Here is a 20,934-nt window from a genome sequence, read left to right as displayed (position 1 = left end):
GGCTTGGTCACATGCTGCACTGGCCAATCACAGCCATGCCATTAGTAGGCATGGCTGTGATGGCTTCTAAGGGCACACTAGTTAAACGCTTGTTGATTGGCTGCCCTGCAGCTGTTGAAACCGCGCCATTAAAACCGCGCCAAAACATGAAATAAATTACCGAACAACGGACTGTATCCCGAACATACAGTAAAATATTTGGGTCCGTGTCCGGGTACAGAACACCCAAAAGTCTGGTACGATCCCGAACAATACAGTCCGTGTTCGCTCAAACCCTACTTCTGACTCCTAATATGCATTACATACTCCTGTCCCCTGCATTCTGTGCATTTTACACCCCTGGACCCTGCATTCAGTACATTACACACTTCTGACCCCTGCTCTTTGTGTATCATGTACTCTTAAACTCAGCCCTGACTATAGCCCTCTGTGTGTTACATACTCCTGATTCTTAAACACATTGCATTACACACCCTGGACCCCTGCATTCTGTGTTATGTATTCCTTAACTCAACACTGACTGCAGCCCTCTGTGTATTACATACTCCTGACCCTTGTACTCTGTGCATTGCACACCTCTGACCCCTGCACTGTGCCTTACAGACTCCTACACTTCATACAAAGTGTTCATTGTTTTAACAGTTGCTGGATATTAAGCAAATAAGCAATCCCTATTTTAATGAAGTTCTTCTTTAAGTTAGGCTCAGACAAAGTGTAGACTCTGTGTAGAGTCTATTTTCAGTGTGCGCAGTAGACATAGACATAAAACATGTAATGGAAACTTTTTTTTTTTTTTTTTTTAATGAGAGTGGCTGTGCTCAGATCAAATGTAATCTCATCAAGCGGCACAGGGCTGGCATGCATTGGGCATCATTAGAAAATTGTGCACATATTTTTTTTGTGGGAAGATAAAGAAATATCTAATGTTATGTCTTAATTAAGGTGAACTGCTGCTATACTGTTACTACACCTGTCAAGCACACCAAAACTGCGCTTTCAATTTTTGGTTTCAGAAAGCTCATCAAAACCATGTGACATAATAGAAGTCTATGGCAAAGTGCAGCTAACTAACTTGAAAACTGTGGGTACACTACACTGCAACCATGCTCCAGCGCATTAGTGTGAAAGCGACCTACTGGGAGAGGGAAGAATATTTTTTGGGTACAGGAAGGCTTTTGTTTTATTTAAAGCGGAGTTCCAGCCTTTTAACTCACCTGTCCCACGGTCCAGCGATGCGGCCGCCCGAAGCCTCGATCCTCTTCCCTCTGATCTTGGTGGCGCCGGCATCACTGGTGTGGGCACCCGGCTGTGATAGTTTGCGGCTTCACAGTCGGGTACGCACTGCGCATGCGCGAGTTGCGCTGCGCGTCTTGATTGGCCGGCAATCTTCTGGGACCTCTGACATGTCAAAGAAGATTGCAGGGAGGGAGGGGGAAAGGAGAACTTCCGTTCAGGGCGCCGCGGTGCTCCGAGCGGAAGTGGGAGCGGGTACCTGTCAAAACTAGGTACCCGCTCCCCCCCCCCCCAAAAAAAATTACATGTCAGGGGGTTATTAGTACCTAAAACGGAAGTTCCACTTTTGGGTGGAACTCCGCTTTAACTATGCCCCTTTACGTCCCTCCCACTGTAAACATGATTTGGCCACACCCACTATTCACGGCTTTGGGGTGCACACCCTAATGCAGTAGGCTGCGTACGCCTATGGTGCTAGACCATTGGGGGGCAGGAACAGAAGGGACCAGTATTGCACTGAGAGAATTGGAGGATTAGGTAAGTGTATCTTGGCTCTCTGAACCCTTAGACAAAAATGGGAAGTTATCCTATGCTGTGTGGGCACAGCCCCATTACATGGGAAAAAAAATTGCCCTGAGTTCAGCTTCCACAGAACAGATGAGAAATAAGGGAAGTGTGTACAGGAAGCAGCTGGCTTGTGGTCAGTATTTTGCACCTCCTTTTTGGACTAAAGCTCAGGCAAAATGAAATAAAAGCCAGTCTGTGAAGATTGCTTGGCATAGTAAAGTCCGTCTACATATCAGGTACGGGGATTGGAGAGGGACACTCTATAATGTATTGTAATAATGCCATGTCATTGTGTTTATGTTATAATTCCAGTCGGTGTAAGTCACTCATTGCTTACTATCATTTTATAGGTCTTCATTGTGCCTCGTCTACTACCTAACAGGTTACAAGACACGATACAAGGGTGGTGAGTATCTTCATTACATATATGGGAACTATTTTAGCTGCTAAATGATTTGTATTACTGTCCATCCAGTCCCGCTATAGACACAGCCCTCCTACACAGTACAGTCTGGTGGATGACACCACTTACAGGTAAAGATTACAGTGGCATCTTCTCTCTACTCCCAGCATGCTCACTGGACAGTAAAAGAGCATTGGCAGATGTTGATGTCACTTGTCGGATCTCTCCTCCTGTCAGTATGGTACATGTAGGCATTTTTTTGAACACCTGACTATTTTTCCAGTCTGAGTGCGGCTTTATAGGAGATTAGGTAAAATGTAGCTATTTATATATATCATATGCAATAAATACATTTAATGGAGTATTAATGATACAACTGCATTAAAGTATAATTAGAGCCAAAGCGTTTTTTTTTAAGTTTTGAATAGAGTGGAGAGGGATTACAACCTCTGTCATGTTTTTGCGGTTTGTGCCCCCGTTAGGTAGATTTGTCCTCTCTATTTGTCATGTTAACTATTATCTTTGAAAGTAAAAGTAAGAAAGTGTTCTAATCGGTGCGGCTCAAGTGGCAGCAACTTACAAAAAGTTCCTGCACTACGTTGAGGCATCTTCATCCCAGCTTGCATTGACTTCTGTTAAAAAAAGTCGCAAGCAAGCCGCAATGATGTCAGCTGTCAAAGTTTAGCGACTTTGAAGCCGCATAGATGTGAACCGACACATCACGAATTTTGGGTTGACACCACAACAGTGATAGAGTGAAAATCTTCCAATGAGGACAGACCCCAGTATTCATTCGCTTTTACACAGATTGTATAATGTATAGTTCAAGTTACACACATATCATTTTACACATTTTTTATACCTCTAATTCTATTCACTCAATTTTTTTTATCGAGAATATATCATTTAACAATGGTGATTATAATTAATATTGTTGTTAATATTATTATTATGCTATTATTATTATTATAATGTTTTAACTTATTTATTTATTTATTTTTTAAATTGTTTTAATTTAAATTATTTTTACAATTGTACAATCAGATTGTATAATATGTGTTGCAATTTATACACATACCAGTTTCGAGATTATTATTATTGTTATTATAATTATTTTTTTCAGCACCAATATTCCCATTTTTGTTCAGTACTCATGTTTTCATTTTTGTGTAATTTTTTTGACACTCTCATTACTGTTTGGTTTCAAGTATGACCTCGTGCAGGGGATATTGTATCGATTGATATGAAAATCTTCATATGTTCTTTCTAGCCCTGATGAAGGGGGCACTTAGACCCCCAAAACGCATTTGCTACTTTTTGATGTATCTGGTCCTCTTAGCAGTGGTGTGGTGATTTAATTTCAATTCTTTTTGCATCACAGGTTTTATTGCTGTCAATGTTAGGGAGATTCAAGTGGTTGTAAAGCCTCCAGGTTTCTCACCTTAATGAATTCTATGCAATAAAGTGAAAACCCTTCAGTGCTGCAGCTCCCCACAGACCCCCCTCTTTTTCTTACCTGAACCCAATCCGATCCAGCGATGTGCACAGGCATTGGCTCCGCTGCTGTCAATCAAATCTAGTGACATGGAAGTGGGGGGGCGGGGCCGAGTCCCGCAGTCTGTGCCAATGGACACAGCAGCAGGGCTCGGGAGCAAGCACGCATGGTGAAAGTGGCTTTCTGTGCGGCCTGGAGTGCTGGTGGGGCACCCCAGAAGAGGAAGATCGGGGCTGCTCTGTGCAAAACGATTGCACAGAGCAGGTAGGTACAGGCATGTTTCTTATTTTTATTTTTAAAAAACGAGGGTTTACAACTCCTTTCACCCTCTCCATTTGTCCTGTTTACCATTTTCATTGATAGGTGTTGGGGGGGGGGGGATATTTTTAAGTGTAGTTAGGGTTTGACTAGACTTGTACTTTAAATAAGAAGTCCAGTCAAACACCTACTATACCTAAACCTATAGGTACCTGAGGTTGCTCTGCTCCAGTCACATGACTTCTACAGCAGCCGTCTTCAGTGAAGAGGAGTGACTATGGCTGCAGAGCCTGGACAATGACATCACCCATATTGAAACTATGGGGCATCCATTGTCTGCTGTCCTTCCTGTACACTGAAGCCAGCATGGGAGCCTTTCATGTAACCGGAGTAGAGCATCCTCAGAATAAGTATAGACATCCTTCCTTTACAGGGTAGTGGGCATAGGGCTTAGAATGGGGGTGGGAGCTGGTTTAATTAAAGTTGGTATTTGACTGGAAGTCAACCTTTAATCCCTAGGAATCAACAGTACACAAATATGCTGCCTTTCAGAGGGTGGGCCTTGGTGCAGCCGCATATTTGCATACCAATTAACCAGCACAGATGTGCCAAGAGCTCACTCCCGCCTCAGTTACCAGCGTCTAATGGAAAGCTCCGGAACGCAAGAATCCTTTCCAATCATGTGATCGCCATGATGTGTCCCTTATGGTGCTGTCTTCTTGTTTAGTAGAAATCTTCCTCCTCCAATCACCCCCCTACCTTGTAAAATGCCATGGTAATTAGAGCCCAGGGAGCTGTGACAGGCACTTATCAAGAGTGCCCAACTATCCTGCCCACCTACTCCATTCATAGAAGCGTACTATAGCTTCTATGAATGAAAAGGGATGGAGGACCTTTGAATCTTCGGCACATCCTCCTTTCAAAAATAGTTTTTCAGTCATAGTATGGCTTCTATGAATGGAAGAGGTGGGCAGAAAGGGTGGGCATAGTTGGACACTCCCAATGAGTACCTATCACAACTCTCTCAGCTCTAATAATTCCTGTCACACTGGAAGATTAAGCCGGTGGGAGTTGAGGGGACTCTGGGAACTCGCACTCCTGATTGGCTTTTGGCAGCAGCAGGAGCCACTGTCGGGGACAGTATTTTTTTTTTAATAAAGAAATTTTCAAAGACTGTCTTTATTATTTTTCTACACTTTTTGGTGAATGGGTAAGGGTACGATGTACCCGATATCCATTCACATAGAGGGGGACTGGGATCTGGGGGTCCAGATTCTGACAAGTCTCCCCCACCCCACAGACCCCCACAGCCAAAGCCCTCGGGTGTCGGGAAAAGACCCCTGTCCCCATCAACATGGGGGCAAGGTGCTTTGGGGTGGGGGGCCATGTTGAGGGCATATGGCCTGGTATGGTTCAAGAGGGGGGGGGCGCTCGCTCGTCCCCACCCTCACCCTGCCAGCCAAGCTGTGTGCTTAGATAAGGGTCTGGTATGTTTTTTATTCTAATTTTGGCGTTTTTTTTTTTTTTTTTCGTTTTTTTTTCAATGTTTTAAAATAATATATTTTTTTAAAGTAATGCAATAGTTACTTTCCCTGATAATTAGTTACTTTTTTACTGATGTAACTCAGTTACTTTTTTGTGAGAAGTAACTAGTAACTATAACAAATTACTTTTTTTTAAGTTACATGCCCAACACTGCCTAACACAATGCCTTAATGCACTACAACAGACTGTATTGATGTACATGGGCCCTAAGGGATTATTTGCTTGTTCTGCTTATGTTCTACAGTAAAAAAAAAAATATATTTGCAGAAGTTTGCTACTCTACTACAGTACAATAATAGAACAATTATGGTGGAGTCTATGAATAACATTAATTAGGGATAGGGTTGTTTTATCTGCAGTGTCAATAGCTCCCAGCTCTGCAGCTTTCAGGCTCGGTTCACATTTATGCGATGCGGGAAGGCTGCGAATTCGCAGCCTGTTCCCGCATCGCACACGCACCCCGGCAGTTCACACTGCCATATGCGATACGCTGGGGGTGTCAATGTAATCTTAACGACACCCCCAGTTTGATCGCATATCGCAGTGCGATCGTGCAGTTCGCACAGGAGCGGATCGCACAAGTGTGAACCGCTGTGCAATCCGATCCTGATGCGGCTGCAAAAATGCCTCCTGTGCGTGTTTGCTCCGGGTGCGATGCGAATTTAGCCATACAAACTGTATGGCTAAACTCGCACCGCACAGCTGATCGCATGTAATGTCGGAGCAGTGCGCTCCGAAATTACATGCGAACCCGGCACTCGCAGAAGTGTGAACCGGGGCTTAGCAAGATGGGTGGGGATTTTTTTGGAAATGCGCCAAAATTGTTTTCCTCCGATGATAATTCTAAAAGCTCAGCATGAATTTAGGAAAAAAAAAAAAATGATGCAAGATTTTTATTAAATCTAGGGGGTAAAACAAATCCTTATGCCTAAGCACAATTTTGCAACTATGACATGTGTTCGTACATATTATCACACACATACATACATATTTCATATTATCACAACTGTTTATTATAACCTTATAGAATTTAACCTTGTTTTGGCTTTCATTTGGTGGTAAATTGTTATGGATATCTACTGTTTTTTTTTTTTTAATTATCAAAGGGAATACTGGCCAAAAATATTTTTAAAAGAATATTTTTTTAAAATGTAGCTGTATATTTCTTGTTACTACCATAAACTTCCACCAAAGAACAACCCAAAATAAATTTTCCTGCTCCTGAAAATCTCAGCGATTCCACATATGCGTATGTTATTTGTTGTTTGTAGCCGTAGTACAGCCCAGAAACAATAGTGCGCATTTTGCTTTTTTTTTTGTCCTACCCAAAACACACTGACACTAACACTAATTTAAAAAAGTCTGCCCAAAATATATAGACCTTTAACTCTAACCTTGACCTTTGACCCTTACCTGACCCTAACCCTGGCACTGATATAGATCAAACCTTGATCTGGGTATTTTTCTTTATTTCTTCTTTTATTTTTTTATTTTTTTTCCAAAATATTTTTATTAAGAATTAAAAGGATAATTACAATACAACAGAATCGTACTAGCATTGAGTATACAGTAACAAGTATAAGCAAAATCAAACAAAGTATCCATCTATAGAAAGATAAGTTCCATAACGTGGACATCATGGCTAAGGAGTGAACACATAATGTCACAACTTGTTGGAGTTCATTGGTGAATAAACATAGCAACAAGAAATAACAGTAACAACAATTCTATGTTAAAACTTTGGAAGGTTGTTATTTTTTAATATCTATTTATTTTTTACACACACTTTTTTATGATACTTTGTATCTTTCCACTCCATTCCCAGAGAGAGAAACACAGGGGCGGGCTTCACAGTGACTGATCACTGTGGTAACCAATCAGAGACTACTACAGCCATCAGATGACTTGTAATTGGGAGTTTTGAGTCCCAACCATTAGTACATGGCCTGGGGCTCTCGATGAGACCCCAGTCTCTGTGCTGGGAGCACGCTGTGTACCGCATTTCCAGCACAAAGGGAGATACACAAAAATGCGGCAGCAAGCCCAGTGCAGTGGGGCAACATACTTGTGTTACGTCAGTGTCAATAGGTTCAAGCAAATTTTGTCATCACATTTAAATTCTGTTTATTAGTTTGATCTTAAACTGACTTGTAAAAGCTCATTAACCATACAGGCTCTGCTTTCTGTTTTGCAGTACACCTGGATGGTTGGGTTTTACTCCTCCTTGTCACAATGGAGTTTATTTACTGAAGGCAAATAGACTGTGCACTTTGCAAGTGCAGTTGCACTATGCATAGATATTTGTTCCAGAGCTTAGGAAGAGGGAAAACTCTGCTGACTTCCATCATCCAATCTGTGCATGCAAAAATGCTGTTTCCTGACGCCAAAATGGAAGCATACATGTGATATAGCTCCGCCCCCATATCCACCCACAGGACCAGTTTAGATCTATAAAAGTCTGACTGAAAGAAACCTCCCCCATTCTCCTTTTTGTCCTCAAAGATCAACACCTATAGACCGTTACACTCATGATAAGCTCTTACCTGACTTCTACGTCGGAGTCCGTCCGGGTTCAGCCTCTCCCAGTCGCAGTCCCACATCTTAGGCTGCTAAATGCACCGACAAGGTGGGGAACCCCTTCTGGTGGTCTTTTGGGACAGAGGTATCCTCTATTCAGAGACAGCACTCCTCTCGTGGCTTGGCTGCTGTGAAGTCTGGATCTAACAAATAGGACAGCTTTACGTGTGTGTGTACCTTTAAAATCCAAACCTGAGGTTTCTTTTTTTTTTTCTTCCTCTCCCTTTTATTCAATTTGTGATATGTCTCTTTTAAACTTTTAATCCTCTCCTTTTTATGGATATGCATTCTGGTGGGGGGGGGGGGGGGGGGTCTGGTGACAGGCTGTCTGGTCTTTTCTTTAGTTTTTTCTTTCTTCCCTTGAAGTGTTCGAGGGGAGGGTGATTCTGCTTTACTACGCATACGTGGTGGTCTCTGTCGGCCAAGATTTCGGGGCCTAGAGTCACCGACATGCACAAGGCCACTTTGGGAAATGGAAACAGGCTTCCCGTAATGGCAAACCTGCCCTGATTGGAGCTAAGAGTCAGGGAAGGGGCAGAGCCTCTCTTTAAGCGCCCTATTTGAAGGGCACAGCATTGTAGCAATGGATGCCATTCAGTTCAGGCACCTAGGGCAAGTGGACTTCCAGAGGAGCTATTGGTTACAGGTTATGTTAAGAGAAAAAGGGGGATGGGAGGTGGTGTGCGTATTATGCAAAAACAAAAAACATTTTTTATGTGTATGTAGATATATATAGAATATCTCACAAAAGTGAGTACACCCCTCACATTTTTGTAAATATTTTCTTCTATCTTTTCATGTGACAACACTGAAGAAATGACACTTTGCTACAATGTAAAGTAGTGAGTGTACAGCTTGTATAACAGTGTAAATTTATTGTCCCCTCAAAATAACTCAACACACAGCCATTAATGTCTAAACTGCTGGCAAAAAAAGTGAAGAAAATGCAAGAAAATGTCCAAATTGGGCCCAATTAGCCATTTTCCCTCCCCGGTGTCATGTGACTCGTTAGTGTTATTAGGTCTCAGGTGTGAATGGGGAGCAGGTGTGTTAAATTTGTTGTTTACGCGCTCTCTCATACTGGTCACTGGAAGTTCAACATGGCATCTCATGGCAAAGAACTCTCTAAGGATCTGAAAAAAAGAATTGTTGCTCTACATAAAGATGGCCTAGGCTCTAAGAAGATTGCCAAGACCCTGAAACTGAGCTACAGCACGGTGGCCAAGACCATACAGCGGTTTAACAAGACAGGTTCCACTCAGAACAGCATTGCTGTATAGGTTGAATGGGTGAGGGGGGGTCAGCCTGTCAGTGCTCAGACCATACGCCGCACACTGCATCAAAATGGTCTGAATGGCTGTCGTCCCAGAAGGAAGCCTCGTCTAAAGATGATGCACAAGAAAGCTTGCTGAAGATGAGGAGACTAAGGACATGGATTACTGGAACCATGTCCTGTGGTCTGATGAGACCAAGATAAACTTATTTGGTTTAGATGGTGTCAAGTGTGTTTGGGGGCAACTAGATGAGGAGTACAAAGACAAGTGTGTCTTGCCTACGGTCAAGCATGGTGGTGGGAGTGTCATGGTCTGGGGCTGCATGAGTGCTGCCGGCACTGGAGAGCTACAGTTCATTGAGGGAACCATGAATGCCAACATGTAATGTGACATACTGGAGCAGAGCATGATCCCCTCCCTTTGGAGACTGGGCCGCAGGGCAGTATTCCAACATAAGGACACCAAACACACCTCCAAGATGACCACTTCCTTGCTAAAGAAGCTGAGGGTAAAGGGGATGGACTGGCCAAGCATGTATTCAGACCTAAACCCTACTGAACATCCCTACTGAACATCCCTACTGAACATCCCTACTGAACACCCCTACTGAACATCTGTGGGGCATCTTCAAACGGAAGTTGGAGGAGCACAAGCTCTCTAACATCCACCTGCTCTGTGATGTCATCATGGAGGAGTGGAAGAGGACTCCAGTGGCAACCTGTGAAGCTCTGGTGAACTCCATGCCCAAGAGGCAGTGCTGGAAAATAATGGGGGCCACACAAAATATTGACACTTTGGGCCCAATTTGGACATTTTAATTTAGGGGTGTACTCACTTTTGCTGCCAGCGGTTTAGACATTAATGGCTGTGTGTTAAGTTATTTTGAGGGGACAGCAAATTTACCAGGTATACAATCCGTACACTCACTACTTTACATTGTAGAAAAGTGTAATTTCTTCAGTGTTGTCACATAAAAAGATATAATAAAATATTTACAAAAATGTGAGGGGTGTACTCACTTTTGTGAGATACTGTATATATATATATATATATATAGATACACGTATCTATATATATATATATATATATATATATATATGGGTCTCTCTCTCTCTCTTTCTCTTTTCTGTTTATTTTTCGTTCTGTTGCCATGCAGTCCTCTTGCACCTTTCAGTTCTTCTACCAGCATGAGCCTACGGCCACATACCTAAGACCACCACAATACCAGGTAAGGGCCACCTTTTGCTAAATAAGAAGATACGGGAAAAAGAGTGCGTTATGCCCTAACAGGGCGAGCTGCAGAGCCACTACCAACCCCGGTAAAAAGCAGCTGTAAAAACGTGCTTTTAGTAGCTTTTTCCATTGGCGTTAATGCGGGTTTAGCCTTGTTAACTTTTATCAGCGTTTTTCTGCCTCTATTCAAAATCAGTAGTTGCCTATGAGCCGTCTTTGATATGGCTTTAAGCCCATTGATTTGAATAGAAGTTGCATTTATGATGATCCGACTTGTGGTGCGACTTGCGCTCTGAGGATCTTGAGGGGGAACTCCACATGTCTGGTATGGATTTTGAGGGGAACCCCACACAAAAAAATGGCGTGGGGTCCCCCCAAGATCCATACCAGACCCTTATCCGAGCATGCAGCCCAGCAGGTCAGGAAAGGGGAGGGGATGAGCGAGCAGCCCCACCCCCTCCTTGACCATACCAGGCCACACGGCCTCAACATGGGGAGGTGGGTGCTTTGGGGCAGGGGGGGCTCTGCACCCTCCCACCCCAAAGCACCTTGTCCCCATCAACAAGGGCCTCTTCCTGACAATCCTGGGCGGTGGTTGTGGGGGTCTGCGGCCAGGGGACTTATCGGAATCTGGACGCCCCCTGTAACAAGGGGGCCCCTCCAGATCCCTGCCCCCCCATGTACATGAGTATGGGGTACATTGCACCCCCACCCATTCACCCCAAAAAAGGCAGTGTAGTGTAAATGACAAAAGACACTTTTGAGAAGTCCTTTATTAAAAATCTTCCTCCGATCTTCTGCCTCCGATCTTCTGCCTCCGATCTTCTGCCTCTGGTCTTCTCCCTCTGGTCTTCTCCCTCCGGTCTTCTTCCTCAGGTCTTCTTCCTCCGATCTTCTTCCTCAGGTCTTCTTCATCCGATCTTCTTCCTCAGGTCTTCTTCCTCAGGTCTTCTTCCTCCAAACTTCTCCCTCTGGTCTTCTTCTATGCCAACCCGGTCCTCCTCCGACAATGTCTCCCGTGATTATGCCGGCTCCGCTCTTTGCTATAGCCGTGGGGTGTAGCCATCCGGTGATGTCACCTGGAGACCCCGCCCTCTTGTGTCGTCACGCATCGTCAGGTGATGGCATTAAGCAATGTTTAGCAGCCTTTAGCAGCGTCAGACGTTTATACAGCTGTAACGCCGGTCCTCAGAACGCGCTGGCCCTGGGTTTTTTTTGCAGCTTGAAAAGACCTACTGTATGCCACTTACAGCTTCAAAACGTCTGTGTGTGCATAAGGCCAGAAAATAACACGGAGGGGCGTTTTTAAGCTGCAAAAGAAAATGTCTGACGCTACTAAAAGCAGCTGCAAAAACGCCCTGTATGCATGAAGCCTAAGACTCAGGACACCTACTAACTTATATATACAGTATGACTTCAGAAACTTACTGACCTTTATATATAGGGCCTCCTAGCCTCTATATAAGACCCCCTGACCTCTATATAAGGCCCCTTCAACACCTACCTATATCTATATAAGATCCCCTGACACCTACCGAACTCTATCTAAGACTCTCCAACATACTGATTTCTATAGACCCTCCGACACAACTACTACTATATAAGACTCCAGACACCTACTGATCTCTACAATAGGACTCCAGACACCTACCCACCTCTATATAAGACCCCCAATACCTACCAACCTCTATATAAGACCCCCCGACACACTGACCTCTATGCAAAACTCCCCGACACCTACCAACCTCTATATAAGACCCCCTCAACACCTACTGACCTTGATATACGACTCCAGACATCTACTGACCTCTATTTAAGACTCCAGACACCTACTGACCTCTATATAAGACTCCAGAGACCTACTGACCTCTATATAAGACCTCCAAATATCTACCAACCTATATATGAGACCCCTTAAAACCCAGTTACCTCTATATAAGACCTCCTGATACCTATTTACCTCTAAATAAGACCCCTTGACACCTACCTACCTCTATATAAGACCCCTTGTCACCCACTTACCTCCTTATAAGACCCCCTGACCCCCACTTACCTGTATATAATACCCCTGCACACCTACCTACCTTTATATAAGACCCTCTGACACCTACACACCTCTATATAAGACCCCCGGACACCAACTTACCTCTATATAAGACCCCCAGACACCAACTTACTTCTATAAAAGACCCCTGGACACCTCCTACCTCTATATAATATCCCCTAATACCTACATACCTCTATATAAGACTCTAGACACCTACCTACTTCTATATTTAATCCCGTGACAACTACTTACCTCTATATAAGACCCCCTGACACCCACTTACCTCTATATAAGATCCCTGGACACCTATTACCTCTATATAAGATCCCCTAATAACCACATACCTCTATATAAGACTCCAGACACCTACCTACTTCTATATTTGACCCCCCCCCCTACACTCACTTATCTCTATATAGGACCTCTGGACACCTATCTACCACTATATAAACCCCCTGACACCTATTTGCCTCTATATAAGACTCCCTGGACACCTATCTACCTCTATATAAGTCACCTGATACCTACATACCTCTATACAAGACTCCAGGCACTTACCTACTTCTATATCAGACCCACTGACACCCACTTACCTCTATATAAGACCCCTGGGCACCTACCTACCTCTATATAAGACTCCCAGATACCAATTTACCAATATATAAGACCCTCCAACACAAGTACCACTATATTAGACTCCAGACATCTACTGGCCTCTATATAAGACTCCAGACACCTACTGACCTCTATATAAGACTCAAGACACCTACTGATCTTTATATATGACTCCTAACCTCTATATAAGGCCCCCTTAACACCTACCTATCTCTATATAAGACCCCAGACACCTACTGACCGCTATATAAGATCCCCCGCCACCTATTGACCACTATATAAGACCCCCAATACTTACCAACCTCTATATAAGATCCCCTGACACATTGACCTCTATATAACACTCCAGACTGCTACTGACCTCTATATAAGACTCCAGACACCTACTGACCTCTATGTGAAACCTCCAAATACCTACCAACCTCTATATAAGACCTTGTGACACAAATGTACCGCTATATAAGACCCCCTGACACCAACCTACCATTATATAGGACCCCCAGACACCCACTTACCTCTTTATAAGACCCATTGACACCTCTTACCTCTATATAAGACCCCCTGATACCTACTTACCTCTATATAAGGCCCCCTTGTACCCACTTACCTTTAAATAAGACCCCTGGACACCTTCCACCTCTATATAAGACCCCCTGATATCTACATACCTCTATATAAGACTCCAGACACCTACCTACTTCTATATTAGATCCCCTGACACCCACTTACCTCTATATAAGACTCCCTGACACTTACCTACCTCTATAAAAGACCGACCCCCTTCTACATATTTACCTCCATTTATGACTCCAGACACCTACCTACTTCAATATCAGAACCCCACTTATCTCTATATAGGACCCCTGGACATCTACCTACCTCTATATAAGACCCCCTGATCTCTACATACCTCTATTTAAGACTCCAGACACCTACCTACTTCTATATCATACGTCAATATAGGACACAATCACACTCCCCGTCTCTCTCATGAGGTGATGATATGAGGTTTCTCTGTACAACATCACTCTCTCTTTCTCCAGCTGAGTGTCCTGGTCCTGCCCGGGACCTGCCTCCCCACCCCCACAGAGGGTGACACATTTCTCTCAGACTTCCTGAGATAAGTTCCCCCTCACCACCCCCGGGTTCCCCCGTTGTCTAGGTCACCTGTATCTGGGTCAATGTAACAGCTATGCTGCTTCGGGCCTGATTTACCCATCATCCACTCAACCAGGCACAGGTGGGACATTGGGCGAGGCTGAGGCGTGCCAGACGAGATGGCGGACAGGGTGTAAGAGGATGCCTGAGGGGAAGCTGAGTGTAAGCGGTCCTGTCATCAGCAGCTGTCACAATACCCCATTCTCTTTATCCACCGGACGGTCCACCCGCCACGACCACCGGCGTCCAAGTAAAGGTACCAGTAAAGAGCCTCTAATGGGGACTTCTACTGGCCCGAACCCTCAGGCAGTGCCTGGGTGCAGCCTTTTTATGAGACATTAGAGCGAGCAGCCTGGGGGGCAGTTACCCCCCGGCTCTGTCCAGCCCTGCCCTGCACTGAGGCTAAACAGATTGAGTACAAGCAGTACTTAATCTGCTCCTCTCCTGGCCCTAGCTGTCCAGGATTTGTCACCTCTGAGCGGAACAGGCTCACTGTACAGAATAGGGATCAGGCATCTGATCCCCCCTCTGTCATACCCAATGGCCATCTAGTGGTAAAGCCCACAGCCTGCTGATAAAATGTAATCACTTAAAGTGGAGTTCCGCCCCCCCCCTCCAAAAATTAAAAGTCAGCAGCTACACATACTGTAGCTGCTGACTTTTAATATTAGGACACTTACCTGTCCTGGAGTGCAGCAATGTCAGCACCGCAGCCGATGTTTCCATCGGCTGTCGTGTGCTTCCGCCGCCATTGCCAGTCAGGGAACCCGGCAGTGAAGCCTCAGGGCTTCACGGGCTGGTCCCTACTGCGCATGCACAAAGCGCGCTGCGCATTGGGATTGGCGTTCCCGGAAGTGGAGAAGGGCACCTGTCAAAAACAGGTACCGTTCCCCCCCTCCCCCCTGAAAGGTGCCAAATGTGGCACTGGAGGGGGGGAGGAAGCAAATAAGCTAAGCAGAAGTTCCACATTTGGGTGGAAATCCGCTTTAAAGATCAGGCCAATTCTGACACTTTTCTCCTACATGTAATAATCTGTGTTTTTTTTTTTGCTAGAAAATTACTTAAAACCCCCAAACATTAAAACATTTTTTTTTTTCCGCAGAGGCCCAACAGAATAAAATGGTGGTAATAGCAGTTTTTATTTGTCACATGGTATTTGCGTAGTGGTTTTTCAAACTTTAACCACTTAAGCCCCGGAAGATTTTACCCCCATTCCGACCAGGGGGTATTTTACGACTCGGCACTGCGTGACTTTAACTGACAATTGTGCGGTCATGCAATGTGGTACCCAAACGAAATTTACGTCCTTTTTTTCCCACAAACAGAGCTTTCTTTTGGTGGTATTTGATCACCTCTGCGCTTTTTATTTTTTGCGATATTAATAAAAAAAGAGCGAAAATTTTGCAAAAAAATGACATTTTCAACTTTGTCTTTTAAAAAATATCCAATATACTCAATTTATGTATTTTTTTTTGGCCAAAATATATTTAGCTACATGTCTTTGACAAAAAAAAATTCAATGAGCGTATTTTTATTGGTTTGCGCAAAAGTTATAGCGTCTACAAACTATGGTGTAAATACAGAAATTTACGCAGCTTTAATTTTTGACTGCCTATCTCATTTCATGAAGTGCTAAAATGGCAGGGCAGTACAAAACCCCCCCAAACTACCACTTTTTGGAAAGTAGACATCCTAAGGAATGTTCTGAGAGGCATGTTGAGCTCATTGAATATTTCATTTTTTTGTCACAGGTGTTTGAAAAATGACTAAAAATTTTTTTTTTTTTTTTTTTACACAAAGTTGTCATTGAAATGATATATTGCTCACACATGCCATGGGTATATGTGTAATTACACCCCAAAATATATTCTGCTGCTTCTCCTGAGTACAGGGATACCACATATGTGGGACTTTTTGGGAGCCTAGCTGTGTACGGGACCACAAAAACAAATCCCCACCATCAGAATTTCAAAGGGCGTACATTTTTCATTGCATTTTCTCACTACCTCTAACGGTTTAGGAGGCCCTGAAATGTCAAGATACCACAAAACCCCCCCAAATGACCCCATTTTGGAAAGTAGACACCCCAAGCTGTTTGCTAAGAGGCATGGTGAGTCCATGGAATATTTTATATTTTACCACAAGTTTTGGGAATATTACTATTTTTTTTTTTTATTTTTTTTTTTTACACAACGTTGTCACTAAAAGATAAAATTCTCACACATGACATGGGTATATGTGGAATTACACCCCAAAATACATTCTGCCACTTCTCCTGAGTATGGGGATGCCCCATGTGTGAGACTTTTTGGGAGCCTAGCTGTGTACAGGACCGCGAAAACCAATCAACACTCCCAGGTTTTCTAATGGCGTAAATTGTGCATGTCACCTCTGCACTACCTGTCACAGTTTCGGAGGCCCTAAAATTCCAAGATAGCACAAACCCCCCCCAAATGACCCCATTTTGGAAAGTAGACACCCCAAGCTATTTGCTGAGAGGCATGGTGAGTCCATGGAATATTTTATATTCTGCCACAAGTTCCGGGAAATACATATATATATATATATATTTTTTTTTTTTTTTCACAAAGTTGTCAGTAAATGAAATATTGCTCACACATGCCATGGGTATATGTGAAATGACACCCCAAAATACATTCTGCTGCTTCTCCTGAGTACAGGGATACCCCATGTGTGAGACTTTTTTGCAGTCTAGCCGAGTACAGGTCCCCGAAAACCAGTCCCCGCTTTCAGGCTTTCCAAGGGCGTAAATTGTTGATTTCACTCCTGACTACCTATCACAGTTTCGGAGGCCCTAAAATTCCAAGATAGCACAAAACCCCCCCAAATGACCCCATTTTGGAAAGTAGACACCCCAAGCTATTTGCTGAGAGGCATGGTGAGTCCATGGAATATTTTATATTTTGCCACAAGTTCCGGGAAATATATATATATATATATTTTTTTTTTTTTTTTCACAAAGTTGTCAGTAAATGAAATATTGCTCACACATGCCATGGGTATATGTGAAATGACACCCCAAAATACATTCTGCTGCTTCTCCTGAGTACAGGGATACCCCATGTGTGAGACTTTTTTGCAGTCTAGCCGAGTACAGGTCCCCGAAAACCAGTCCCCACTTTCAGGCTTTCCAAGGGCGTAAATTGTTGATTTCACTCCTGACTACCTATCACAGTTTCGGAGGCCCTAAAATTCCAAGATAGCACAAAACCCCCCCAAATGACCCCATTTTGGAAAGTAGACACCCCAAGCTATTTGCTGAGAGGCATGGTGAGTCCATGGAATATTTTATATTTTGCCACAAGTTCCGGGAAATATATATATATATATATTTTTTTTTTTTTTTTACACAAAGTTGTCAGTAAATGATATATTGCTCACACATGCCATGGGTATATGTGAACTGACACCCCAAAATACATTCTGCTGCTTCTCCTGAGTATAGGGATACCCCATGTGTGAGACTTTTTTGCAGTCTAGCCGAGTACAGGACCCCGAAAACCAATCATCGCCTTCAGGCTTTCCAAGGGCGTAAATTGTTGATTTCACTCCTGACTACCTATCACAGTTTTGGAGGCCATGAAATGCCAAGACAGCACAACCCCCCCCCAAATGACCCCTTTTCGGAAAGTAGACACCCTGAGCTATTTGCAGAGAGGCATGTTGAGTGTTTTGCAGATCTCACTTTTTGTCACAAAGTTTTGGAAATTGAAAAAAGAGGAAAAAAAATGCATTTTCCTGTTTTTTCTTCATTTTCCAAAAAAAATTAGAGCTGCAAAATACTCACCATGCCTCTCAGCAAATAGATTGGAGTGTCTACTTTGCAAAATGGGGTCATTTGGGGGGGGTTTGTGCAATCTTGGCTTTTTATGGACTTCAAAACTGTGATAGGTAGTAAGGAGTGAGATCAACAATTTACGCCCTTAGAAAGCCTAAAGGTGCGCATTGGTTTTCCGGGTCCTGTACGCGGCTAGACTGGCAAAAAGTCTCACACATGGGGTATCATTGTACTCAGGAGAAGCAGCAGAATGTATTTTGGGGTGTAATTTCACATATACCCATGGCCTGTGTGAGCAATATATCATTTACTGACAACTTTGTGTAAAAAAATAAAAAAAAATAAAAAAAATTTTTTTCCTCGAAACTTGTGGCAAAATATAAACTATTCCATGGACTCACCATACTTCTCAGCCAGTAGCTTGGAGTGTCTACTTTGCAAAATGGGGTCATTTGGGGGGGTTTTGTGCCATCTTGAAATTTCAGGGCCTCTGAAACTGTGACAGGTAGTCAGGGGTAAAATCAGCAATTTACGCCATTAGAAAACCTGAAGATGTGGATTGGTTTTCGGGGGCGCGTACACAGCTAGGCTCCCAAAAAGTCTCACACATGTGGTATCCCTGTACTCAGGAGAAGCAAAAGAATGTATTTTGGGGTGTCATTTCACATATTCCCATGGCATGCATGAGCAATATATCATTTAGTGACAACTTTCTGTAAAAAAACAACAAAAAAAAAAAAAATAATAATTTTCCCGAAACTTGTGGCAAAATATAAAATACTCCATGGACTCACCATGCCTCTCAGAAAAAAGCTTTGGGTGTCTACTTTTCAAAAAGGGGTCATTAGGGGGGTGTTTGAACAGTTCCGGCATTTTATACTCAATCTTATCCACACATCACCCACTCTTCTAACCACTTGAAAACCAAGCCTTTTCTGTGCCTTTTTGTTTACATGAAAAAATATTTTTTTTTTACTAGAAAATTACTTTGAACCCCCAAACATTATATATTTTTTTAAAGCAGAGGCCCTATAGAATAAAATGGTGGATGTTGCAAATTTTTTTGTCACACGGTATTTGCGCACAGATTTTCCAAACGCAATTTTTGCGAAAAAAATACATTTTTTTTTAATTTATTGCACAAATACACTATATAATTCCAATTTTTTTGGTAAAATTTAAAAGATGATCTTATGCCGAGTTCATAGACACCTAACATGACATGCTTTAAAAATTGCGCATGCCTGCGCAGCGACAAAAACGTATGTACATTTTTGAAAACCTTTAAAAGTCTCTACAGGTTACCACTTTAGACTTACAGAGGAGGTCTACTGCAAGAATTACTGCACTCGATCTGGCGATCGCGGCGATACCTCACATGCATGCTGCAATTGTGGTTTACATATGACACTAGACCACCGCTTGCGTGCGCCATTGCGCGCAAGCACCGGGGGTAAGGGGGGGGGCTCAATTTTTTTTTTTTTTTTTTTTTTTTCTTTTGCTTTTTTATGTTATTTTGACACCTTTCCTTTAATTTTTTTTTTTTTTAAATCATTTTTATTGTTATCATAGTGAATTTAAATATCCCCTATGATAGCAATCTGTAGTGACAGGTACTCTTTTTAAAAAAAATTGGGGTCTTTTAGACTCTAGATCTCTCCTCTGACCTTAACGCATCTGACCACACCAAAATTGGTGTGATAAAATACTTTCCCAATTTCCCAATGGCCCTGTTTATTTCTGGCGAAACAGAAGTCATAAAATGCTCGTAGCCTCCGGCATCTTAGGCCATAGAGATGATTGGAGCCATTCTCATCTCCAATTAGCTCTATGGTTAGATAATTGAACCACCGGCTGCACTCTCGGGTTAACCGGTGGGACAGGAGAGCCAGAGAAAAACCATGGAAGGCTGCGGAAGGCGGCGGTGGGGGGGGGGGAGGCCCCTCCCACTGCATGTAAAAGCAGTCTAGCGGCCAATTACCTGCTAGAATTGCTTTTACATGTAAGCCGACCGCTGGCTGTAAAAAACGATACCAAGATGATGCCTAAATCTGCAGGCATCATCCTGGTATAACCACTCAAAGTCCAGCAACGTACCAGTACATTGCTGGTCCTTGTTTGGCATATAGGTTTTTTTTTTTTTCATGCAGCCTGTGGGCTGAACGGAAAAAAAGAGAACCTATCAGAAATCAGCACAGGAATAATGCGTAGTATTACTCATCATTAACCGCCCAAACAACCACCCACTGAATTTAATGATGGGTATACACGACACTATCCACGTATACCAAAATAGGATTTTAACTGCAGTGCTGAAATCAGAAAATCACCACAGCTGCTATCAGCAAAGGTATCCATATATGCTGAGCGCAAACGCTGTTTGTGTCAGAATATATAAAATCAATGCGTGGTAGCCGACGAGGGACCTGCAAGAGAAACAGGTCACAAAAGAATGAAAAAACAAACAAAGGACATTGAAAAAAAGTATAGTAGGAAGGAGTAGAAGGACATATAAAATGACTGACAACAACAGTTTTTGGATTTTCATCATTAACCGCCCAAACAACCACCCACTGAATTTAATGATGGGTATACACGGCGCTATCCACGTATACCAAAATAGGATTTTAACTGCAGTGCTGAAATCAGAAAATCACCACAGCTGCTATCAGCAAAGGTATCCATATATGCTGAGCGCAAACGCTGTTTGTGTCAGAATATATAAAATCA

At 43.1% G+C, this 20,934-nt stretch overlaps 1 long non-coding RNA gene across 1 annotated transcript in view; it reads left to right on the top strand.

The window, feature by feature from the left end:
* The first annotated feature begins 1,966 nt into the window (after positions 1-1,966).
* Positions 1,967-20,934, top strand: part of LOC309560194 — a 330,139-nt gene continuing 311,171 nt past the window's right edge. The window contains exon 1 of the long non-coding RNA XR_014225498.1: positions 1,967-2,036. This is a non-coding gene — a long non-coding RNA (uncharacterized lncRNA). The remainder of the gene's footprint in view (positions 2,037-20,934) is intronic.

Source organism: Pelophylax lessonae (genome assembly GCF_965119305.1).
Source record: "Pelophylax lessonae genome assembly, chromosome: 7".
In the NCBI taxonomy this organism is placed as follows: Eukaryota; Metazoa; Chordata; class Amphibia; order Anura; family Ranidae; genus Pelophylax; species Pelophylax lessonae.
This window is presented reverse-complemented; position numbering and strand designations above follow the sequence as displayed.